Genomic DNA, 11,113 nt, shown 5'->3' with positions numbered 1-11,113 from the left:
AAGTCAAATTGTCTTTGTTGGCAGGTGACATGATTCTACATCTAGAAAACCCATCATCTCAGCCCAGAAGCTTCTTAAGCTGATGAGCAAATTCAACAAAGTCTCAGTATACAAAATCAATGTGCAAAAATCACAAGCATTCCTATACACCAACAATAGATAAGCAGAGAGCCAAATCATGAATTAACTACCATTCACAATTGCTACAAAGAGAATAAAATACCTAGGAATACAGCTAACAAGGGAAAGTGAAGGATCTCTTCAAGGAGCACTACGAACCACTGCTCAAGGAAATCAGAGAAGACACAAACAAATGAAAAAACATTCCATGCTCAATAATAGGAAGAACCAATATTGTGAAAATGGCCATACTGCCCAAAGTAATTTGCAGAGTCCATGCTATTCCCATTAGACTACCATTGACATTCTTCACAGAATTAGCAGAAACTATTTAAAAATTCATACAGAACCAAAAAAGAGCCTGAATGGCCAAGACAATCCTAAGCAAAAAAACAAAGCTGGAGGCATCACACTGCCTGACTTTAAACTATACCACCAAACTATACTATGATACAACAGTAACCAAAACAGCATGGTACTTGTACAAAACAGACACATAGACCAATGGAACAAAATAAAGAACTCAGGAATAAGACTGCACACCTATGACCATCTGACCTTTGACAAACTTGACAAAAAGCAAGAATTGGAGAAAGGATTCCCTATTTAATAAACAGTGCTGGGAAAACTGGCTAGCCATATGCAGAAAATTGAAACTGGACCCCTTCCTTACAACTTATAAAAAAATTAACTCAAGATGAATTAAAAACTTAAATGCAAAACCCAAAACGATAAAAACTCTAGAAGAAAATCTAGGCAATATCATTCAGGACATAGGCACAGGCAAAAAATTCATAACAAAAATGCTAAAAAGCAATTGCAACAAAGTAAAAATTGACAAATTGAATGTAATTAAACTAAAGAGCTTCTGCACAGCAAAGGAAACTATCATCAGAGCAAACAACCTACAGAATAAGAGAAAAGTTTTGCATCTATCCATCTGACAAAGGTCTGATATCCAGTCTATAAAGAACTTAAACAAATGTACGAGAAAAAAAACAACCCCATTAAAAAGTGGGCAAAGGACATGAACAGACACTTCTCAAAAGAAAACATACATGTGGCCAGCAAACCTATGAAGAAAAGCTCGATATCACTGATCATCAGAGAAACGCAAATCAAAACCACAATGAGATACTATCTCTTCAGTCAGAATGGCAATTATTTTAAAAAATCAAGAAGCAACAGATGTTGGTGAGGCTACAGAGAGATAGGAACACTTTTACACTGTTAATGGGAGTGTAAATTAGTTCAACCATTGTGGAAGACAGTGTGGCGATTACTCAAAGATCTAGAACCAGAAATACCATCTGACCCAGCAATCCCTTTAGGGGATGTACACCCAAAGGAACACAAATAATACTATTATAAAGATACATGCATGCCTATGTTCATTATGGCACTATTCACAATAGCAAAGACATGGAATAAACCCAAATGCCCATCATTGATAGACGGGATAAAGAAAGTGTGGTACATATACACCATGGAATACTATGGAGCCATAAAAAGGAATGAGATCATGTCTTTTGCAGGGACATGGATGGAGCTGGAAGCCATTATCCTCAGCAAACTAACTTAGGAACCGAAAACCAAACACCACATGTTCTCACTTGTAAGTGGGAGCTGAACAATAAGAACATATGCACACAGGAGGGGAATAACACACACTGGGGCATGGCAGGGAGGGGTGGTGAATGGGAGAGCTACAGGAAAAACAGCTAATGCATGTTGGGCTTAATACCTACGTGATGAGTTGATAGGTGTAGCAAAGCACCATGGCACATGTTTGCCTATGTAACAAACCTGCACATTCTGCACATGTACCCCTAAATTAAAAAAATTTTTTTAAAGAAAAACAGAATTTCAAATAAAATATCTAGTCTCATAATTTTCAACCAGCAAGCCTTGCAGTAATAAATTGGGACCCTAAGAGGCCACTGTCCAGCCCTGGAGTGCTTCTTTCTTCAGTGCAAGAAATACCATAAGGTTTTGCAAGTCTACAGTATCAAATCTCATTCTCCTACAACCACATTTTACTGATAATGAAATTAATGTTAAGCTGTTAAGAGATTTGCCTTGCATCCCATGACCAATCACTGTTAGGCGCAAAGCTGGAATCCAGATCCTTTGATGGTAGATGTGGAGTAGAAAGAAATGAACTGTGGAGTCCATCTGACTTGGGTTCAAATCCAAGTTTTGCATTTAAACTGTATAATCTTCTAAAATTACCCAATCTCACCAAGCTTTGGTTTTCCCCTTTGTAGAAGGGAGTAAGACAGACAAGGGTCTTCCATAAAATTATGAAATAAGGATTGAGAGCATGTGTGTAGTGTCTGGTCCTCAATGGGTTCTGCTGAAAAGACACATTCCCTCCCCACCTTGTGGTTCTTTTCAAAGTCTTCTGCAGCCCATCACAGAAGGATCGCATAGAGATCACTTGGAGAAACCTTCAGACTGGGAAGAGACATTCACTTCATCTGGCAGCTGTAAGTGGTCAGAAAGCAAGACCATATGCTTCTCCACCTGTCCCTACTGGCCTTTCCCCTAAGGGATGAAATCGAAGAGAACTCTGGGTTTTGGCTTCCTGGATGGTTTATTAGGGCCGTAGAAGGACTTCAAGATGATTCTCATAAAAGCTGTTTTCCTTGTGATTAAGTTGTATTTGCCTGTTAACTATGTGGTAAACAAACTCTCCACTCCCCCCTTATGGTTATAGCGTAGCCGCCTGTTAATTGGGACTTGGAGGGTAGCGGGCTGGCAAGGCTGCCCGGGACAGGAAGCCAAGAAGCCCAATTTGGTTATCAGTTTTGTTGACATGAGCCGAGCCGTATGTGGTTGTGCGGTGTCCAGCAGGTCTAGCTTGGGGTTTTCCCAGCTATGAAAGACCTGCTGTTTGAAACACTTGGCCTGGAGTCAAACAAGGGCTTCAGATCAGGGCTCTCGCTGCCGTCAGCCCCACTGGCTCTGTGAGCACGGTTTCCCTCTTGGGCAGAGGGAAGGGCAAGCCAAACATTTCTGGTCCTATACTTGGTTCAGGGCTGAGGGGAGAAGGAAAGACAAGGAATGAAACAGGGTGCACCTGGAGCTCATCTGCCCTCCTTAACACCCACCACGACCTCATCGGAGACAGAAAAAAATCAAAAACCCCTTTCCCTGCAAAAGGCATGAGAAGCACTGAAACCCTCTCCCTCTGTATCACTTATCAGAACTGAACTCAGACAGACTTAATCCTGAAATAAGACTGCCAGAGGATCAAATGGGTGGGAGAGGCTTGCTGGGAAATTCCTCCCAGCCCGTGGATACATGACTTGGGAAGAAATTGGGGCAGTTCCCAGTGTAACTTGCTACCCCTCCCCCAGGGGCAATCACTGTCAAAAATGATTTATTTTAAACATTTTTTAATTATTTTAGCCAATGGGGTTTGTATGTGTGTATGTGTTACAGAAAGAGAGAGAGGAGTATGTGTGTGTTTTTAATCATTTGCGGTTAAGTCTGAGTTCACAAGAGCCTGAGTTCAGTAGCGTCCAACAGCCAAACCCACACCCAAATATTTTGTAGATAACAGAAGAGCCATTGCCGGGTTATACTCGTGTGTACACAGACAAGCTTTGTGGCAGTGTGGCCAGGACCCTGAAGAGGGTGTTGGGATGTGAGGCTTCTGCAACAAGGGCCGCTACACGTCATTCAGATGCATCTCAAGAAACAAGGTTTTGAGAAAATTTCATGAAAACCATTCCCTCTTCTTCCTAGTGGTTGAGTATAATTAAGCACCTAATGGGTACTATTATGGAGTTAAGTGCTGGTGAATAGGGTTAGCATTTATTATTAGGTTTAGGATTATTAGGGTTTTTTGTGTTTTTTTAGACAGGGTGTCACTCTGTCACCCAGGCTGGAGTGCAGTGGTGTGATCACAGCTAACAGCAGTCTCTGCTCCCCTAGCTCAAGCGATCCTCTCATCTTGGCCTCCCAAGTAACTGGAACTGCAGGCACGCATCACCATGCCCAGTTAATTTTTGTATTTTTTTTTTTTTTAGAGATGGGGTTTTACCACGTTGCCAAGGATGGTCTCAAACTTCTGGGCTCAAGCAATCCATCTGCCTCGGCTTCCCAAAGTGCTAGGATTACAAGCGTGAGCCACCATGCTTCACCTACAGTTATTCTTACAACTCCACATGAAGTCACAAGACTGGAAGCAATTACGCCAAGATGTTAACTGTGGTTAATTCCGGGTGGTGGGAATATGAGTACACATTATTTTCTCCTTGTACTTCTCTACAGTTTAGACATTTCTACAAATAAGTAATTTTAAATCCTTGCTAAATGAATGAATAAATGAAGCCAGGTAGGAGTGGAAATAGGTCTAGCTCCTGATTTCAAAATTGCTCTTATTCCTAAAGATAATAGGAGAATAACGGCAAGCATCTGTTTATGTGGGATGTGTGTGTGTGTGTGTGTGTGTGTGTGTGTGTGTGTGTGTACTTTCTACTTTTTTTTTTTAGGATAGTTGAACAATAAAAAACAAGAAGCAGTATACACATTGGGAACAGCAGAGAGTGGGGAAAAGAGATTGAAAATTTGCAGAGAGAGGAGATGAAAGCCAGATAAGAACCACTTAGCTTTAATAAGTGGCTTCCTTTGAGAAACATGGAAGGTTCCAGATGGGCAACAGAAAAGGTTGGCAGGTCATGCTCACATGTAAAAATGTTTCCACCATGTAAGACAACATTTGCAGAATATAAACACCACCAGGGTAGGGACCCTATTTGTTCCCTGCTGAATCACCTGTGTCTAGAGTAGTGTCTGGTGCATGACACATGTTTCAGTAAATAATTTTTAGATGATGAGTGAATCTATTTTCTTTAAATTTAGAGAAGAGGAGGCCAGGCACAGTGGCTTACGCCTGTAATTCTAGCACTTTAGGAAGTTGAGGCGGGTGGATCACCTGAGGTCACAAGTTCCAGACCAGTCTGGCCAACACAGAAAAACCCCATCTCTACTAAAAAAGCAAAAATTAGCCAGGCGTGGTGGCGCATGCCTGTAGTACCAGCTACTCAGGAGGCTGAGGCAGGAAAATCGCTTGAACCTGAGAGGCAGAGGTTGCAAGGAGCCAAGGCCATACCATTGCAATCCAGCCTGAGTGACAGAGCAAGACTCTGTCTCAAAATAAAATTGAAGAAACGGCTTTCAAGCAACACATTATAAGATTTAGATAAGAGATAGAAAATATTTCTGACTGTGAAGAATTTGAAACATTATTAAGGGTATCAATGCCAGTGGTGGGATTTCTAACCCCTGGAACTTTATAAGAAAAGAGATCATCAAAAATATGTGTTATGGTAGTAGTAATAATGTTAAAAAGTCCTATACACATGAGGAAGAGGCCTCTATATTCCCTTATTTGCTCTTATTTTGGTTTAAAAGAGTTGCTAAGGCCATCCTGACCATTGCCCAAAAACTAGGGCAACTAGTGAGTGGTTCATTGCAAACTATTTCTCTCCTCAACCCATACTTGGCAAATGGCTCCAGGTTAAACATTTATCTTAATGAACTTGACATAATTATTTAAGCTCTACACAAACTAGATAGGACCATGTAAGGCTTCACAATCTCTTTAGTCAGTAGAATGTGGTCAGTTATGAGTAAAGGTAAAACCATACAAAAGCTAAGCTGTCAAAAATATGATTGGGAGATTGAAAATAAATGCATCTGGTCACATGGCTTCCTAGACCATGGGATACACAAGGACACTCTGTAGTGACCCTCTGGTGTATTTCTTCTTACTTGAAAGGTCTTGCCTGAGCAGTTCAAGTTCGAGGGGCTGTCTGCAATGGGCATGAGGCCTGCTGTTATGTCTTTAGTAAGTCCCCAGGCCCTCACTTTGAAGTGATGACTCACAAAGAATATTTTGTCAGTACGACTGGGTCATAAAAATATTAAGTGTGGTTTTAAGCAGTAAAGGTTTTTATTATCATGCTCACTTCCTGTCATGAAGCCTTGCATTAAATTGTACTTTAAAAGGGATTAATAACCTGCCTGCTGTGTTTCACAAGAAATTTATTATTATAAGTATTCTAGAAGCATTGATAGTAACACTAGGGTTCATTTTTTAAAAATTGGAGGTGCTCAAAACAATGTTCACTGAATTGAATTGCAGCATATTAAACAAAAAATCATGATAGTGTGTTGGGATGAAAATTCAAGAATTTGTTTTAATCCAAAAGTTGTCAGACTTTATCCATCATCATGGAATTGTTGATGCTATCATCAGAATGGGACACATTCCTTGCTTAGATCCCCCCATCCCTCAGCAAGGCAGGTATCTTGTTTCAGCGGGTTGTAGCCCAAGATGATTATCCCCTCTTCTGGGACACTCAGCTCACAAGATTGACTGAACCCACCTTCAGTGTCATTGTCTTTTAAAAAACTAACAAGAAAAAACATCACTTCCTGTCTTGGTTGTAATTCTGTAAGACTTACAATTTGCTAACTGGATATTCTCCCCAGCTATCAAGCCACTTTTGTTCTTTGCTGCATGGGGTTTACCACCTTCAGGCCACGTTATCGTAAGAAATTTCTGGCTTCTTAGAAGCAGGGCTTAAGGCTGCACTTTCAGATCCAATGGTAACAACAAACCAAAGTCATTTTAGTGCCTGCCTCATTCAGTCTTTCTTTAGTTTCAATACTTGTCTCTCATACTCTCTACCTTGTTCAGCTTCCTCTTCTGGAAAATGAGGATGATACTATAGATTGCTTAAGCTAATGAAGATAAGTACTGTTTCAAATTAGTAATTTGCTAAACGTCAAGTCTTTTGGAAACAGCTAAAACTGCATGTATTATAATTCTTAGGCCCTAACTTTGGCAGCATTTCAAAGGTGACATTTCCATTTGTATTGCAACTAGAAAGGACTAAACATGTATATTTGATTGGCAAGGTTTAGAAAAAGATACATTTCTCATTAAATTCATATTGCATTATTCCTCTGCAGAAAAGCTATTTAAAAGGCCTTCCAGAAGAGGGCAATGTTTCTGAGGTTAATTTGGCTAATAAATTTTCCAAACACCAAATATTCACACTAACTCCACATTATTTATTCAAAAGCCCTCTCATGCTGAAGTCTGAGAACTGATGACTTTAGGAAAACACTGGATTTGTACCGATTCCCCTTATAAATATTACTGTAATTTTCCTTTTCTTGAGAAATCTGAAACTATTCTATCTGATGTTTGACATAGTCTTCTTTGGTGCCTAAGGTTTCTGGGAAATGTCTTTGTGCCACGCCAGTCTGGTTTAATTGTGCTGACAGTTCACAAACTTTTAAGACCGGCTTGCCCCTTGAGACTGAAATATTGATGTTATTTTAGATGGGTGCTTGGCTACAAAGATTACCATTTCATCTGCAAAGAGACGGACTTAGAAAACACACTTTAGGCTGGGTGCAGTAGCTCATGCATGTAATTCTAACACAGTCTTGGAGCCTGAGGTGGGGGGATTGTTAGAGCCCAGGAGTTCGAGACCAGCCTGGGCAACATGGCAAAACCCTTTCTCTACTAAAAATACAAAAATTAGCTGGGCATGGTGGTGTATGCCTGTAGTCCCAGCTACTCAGGAGGCTGAGGCATGAGAATTGCTTGAACCCCAGAGGCGGAGGTTACAGTGAGCCGAGATCATGTCACAGCACTGCAGCCTGGAGACAGAGCAAGACTCCGTCTCAAAAAAGAAAACACACTTGATTGTTCTGCCTTTTCCCAAATGCTTAAGTCGAGCTGATCCTGAAGCTATGGTTCATAAATCACTATGGCGACTACGCTGCAGTGTGAGAGACACGACCCTGAGTCCTCACAGGAACCTGGAGTGAAGAACTAACTTTTTCCCCACTGAAAACAGCACGGTTATCTCAGGGACTCTTCCTAGAAAGATGCTGTTCAAACTGTGTTTTAAAAAATAAAAGCACTTTCTTCCTAGAAAGATTTCTTAATTCTGCTCCAAAGAATCCTAGCCCAAAATATCCTATGGAAACCATTTTAAGAAAGTCCTACTTCAGAGAATTCAGATGAGTTTATGGTGGCAAGTGCATCCTGCTTCTCCAAGTGTGTACAGCCTGTACTAGCCAGGCATATTATAATAAAAGTTGACTTGCCAGTAGCACTGGCACATCCCAAGGAGAATTTTGCCTGAAAGATCTCAAAAAAAGCAAACCCAGCTTCCATTAACCTTTCCAACCCTATAAAATTATCACCTGCGTGGACATCTATTTATTTGTTTGTTTTGTTTTGCCTGCCAACATCACTTCCCCTTTATTTTGGCTAAGAAGGCTTAAGCAATGGACACGTGATCCTAGTTTGGACAATCAAATTTTCTCTTCATGCAATTTGACTCTTCAGTAAAGAGACAAAAGAACAGAGTTGTTGGGTGCAATCCTTTTAAAACAGCTCAGTGAAGTAACAGCTGGTTAGTTCTTGCTACTGAGATCCTTATAGTTCTCCTCACCTCTGCCTCCTCTGAGACCTGGACACTCAGCTTGTCCTTGGACTTTGTGAGCTTAAGTTAATCAGCGTTGGTTTTCTTTATTTCTACCAAAGAGCCCCAACCAAAGCGTCTCCTGAATGTAGAGGAATTTTGCAAATCCCTATGGACCAAAGACCACATGGATTGTCACACCATTTACTGCTGGCCAGAAAACAAAAAGCCTTCTTTAAAAGTCTATAAAAGGAATCCAGTTCCAAGTTGGAAGAGCAAAGGTATTTCCAACTCCTTCTGAAAAGTCCTCTGAAAACAACAAGGAAAATAGGAAACAGAAACAAGACTCTCTCTTTTTGATGAAACTAAAATCACCTATAGTTCTGAATCAGAATGCTAAATTGTTTAACTGTGGATTGCTTAACTGATGGAGGAAAGTCAAAACCAGTGCCGAAATGGTGAGATAGAGGGAGTAGGGGCAAACTATGATTTTGAGAAGTGAACCCAGGAATACTCAGAATTCAAAGTACCTATTAGGGATGAGGCCAAGGTACTGAAAAGAAAAGGCCTGTCTGAAAGTCTACATAAGGAAAGTCTCTCTCAAACCCTAGGCCCACCCCCATCCTACACTGTCAGGAACTCTCTTTCTTCAATCCCACCACAGGATACAAAGGGTTTTCTTTCTAGCAATGTTTCCCCAGAGAAATAGAACCAAAGAGGATGCGGCCTTGAAGCACAGGGAAGAGTGGGGGTAAGGTTCTGCAGAGTTAACAGAAAATGCCTTCAGACTGTTCCCTTCCCTGAAGGTGGCAGTGAGGAGAAGGGAGGTAAGAAACTGTCCAGGACTTTAACTGTGTAGGCGAATGTATTTATAAGCTTAAAGGTATACGGAGACTTCACCATGTGATCCTAGAAAAACAGATGAAGAATTTAAGTCACTATAATAATATTACCTCCAGGAAGAAGAAAAAGTTGTATAACAGGAAAAATATTACTCCTTGGCTTAGTGGGAAAAGAATAACATAGTCATAATGATGGAAAGACTGAATATTGTAGTTAAGCAAAAACTGAGGACTGGATAGGAGGAAGTCAATATGTAATGTATAAAATCGATAAACCAAAAAATTGAAATACAAGGTTACTGTGGCCGGGCGCAATGGCTCATATCTATAATCTCAGCACTTTGGGAGGCCAAGGTGGGAGGATCACCTGAGGTCAGGATTTTGAGACCAGCCTGGCTAACATGGTGAAACCCCATCTCTACTAAAAATACAAAAATTAGCCGGGCATGATGGCAGGCACCTGTAATCCCAGCTACTCTGGAGGCTGAGGCAGGAGAATGGCTTGAACCTGAGAAGTGGAGGTTGCAGTGAACCAAGATATTGCACCATTGCACTCCAGCCTGGGCAACAAGAATGAAACTCCATCTCACACACACACACACACACACACACACACACACACATACACACAAAAGACCAGGTGCAGTGGCTCATGCCTCTAATCCTAGCACTTTGGGAAGCCGAGGCAGGCAGATCATGAGGTCAGGAGATGGAGACCATCCTGGCTAACACGGTGAAACCCTGTCTCTACTAAAAACGCACAAAAAATTAGCTGGGCGTGGTGACACGCACGTGTAGTCACAGCTACTCAGGAGGCTGAGGCAGGAGAATCACTTGAACCTGGGAGACAGAGATTGCAGTAAGCCAAGATCACTCTTCTGCACTCCAGCCTGGGTGACAGAATGGGACTCCATCTCAAAAAAAAAAAAAAGAAAGAAAGAAAAGAAAGAAAAGAAATACACGGCTAATGCCAAAAGATACATACCGAAGAATTCAAAATTGTTGCTTCTGTGGATGCGGACAGAAGTAAAATGAAAAACAAGCAACCACTGTTTTCTGTAATAAGCCATGTAACGTGATCTAACTTTTTTAGCTACTTGTAAATAATACTTTGATAAAAATTTAGGCCAGGCATGGTGGTTCATGTCTGTAATCCCAGCACTTTGGAAGGGCAAGGTAGGTGGATTGCTTAAGGCCAGAAGTTTGAGAACAACCTAGGCAAAAAAGTAAAACTCTATCTACAAAAAATGAAAATAATTACAGGCATAATGGCACATCCCTATAGTCCCAGCTACTCAGGAGGCTGAGGTGGGAGGATTGCTTAAGCCTAAGAGTTGGAGGCTGCAGTGAGCATTGATTGCACCATTGCTCTCCAGCCTGGGTGACAGAATGAAAACATGTCCCTGTCTCTAAAACAATGTTTTTAAACCTAAATTAACTTTTCAATTCACCAGAATTACCTGATGAATTTTTATGCAATGGCAATTGTAAATTATTAGAATCATAGCTGCGTCCCAGAGCTCTTGGCTTCCTTATTTGTAATATTGTGATGATAAAGATTCTTTAAACAAATTGTACTGTAAGATATCTCTTTAAAATTTTTGAATTTAAAGTACTCATGTAGTGGGTTAAACATGAAATAATTCTCAAAATCAAGCCCTTTTAAACCTTAAAATTAGCATATTTCTG

This window comes from Saimiri boliviensis, chromosome 7 (genome assembly GCF_048565385.1).
Source record: "Saimiri boliviensis isolate mSaiBol1 chromosome 7, mSaiBol1.pri, whole genome shotgun sequence".
NCBI lineage: Eukaryota > Metazoa > Chordata > Mammalia > Primates > Cebidae > Saimiri > Saimiri boliviensis.
The sequence above is the reverse complement of the archived record's forward strand: the minus strand, read 5'-3'. Positions refer to the sequence as shown.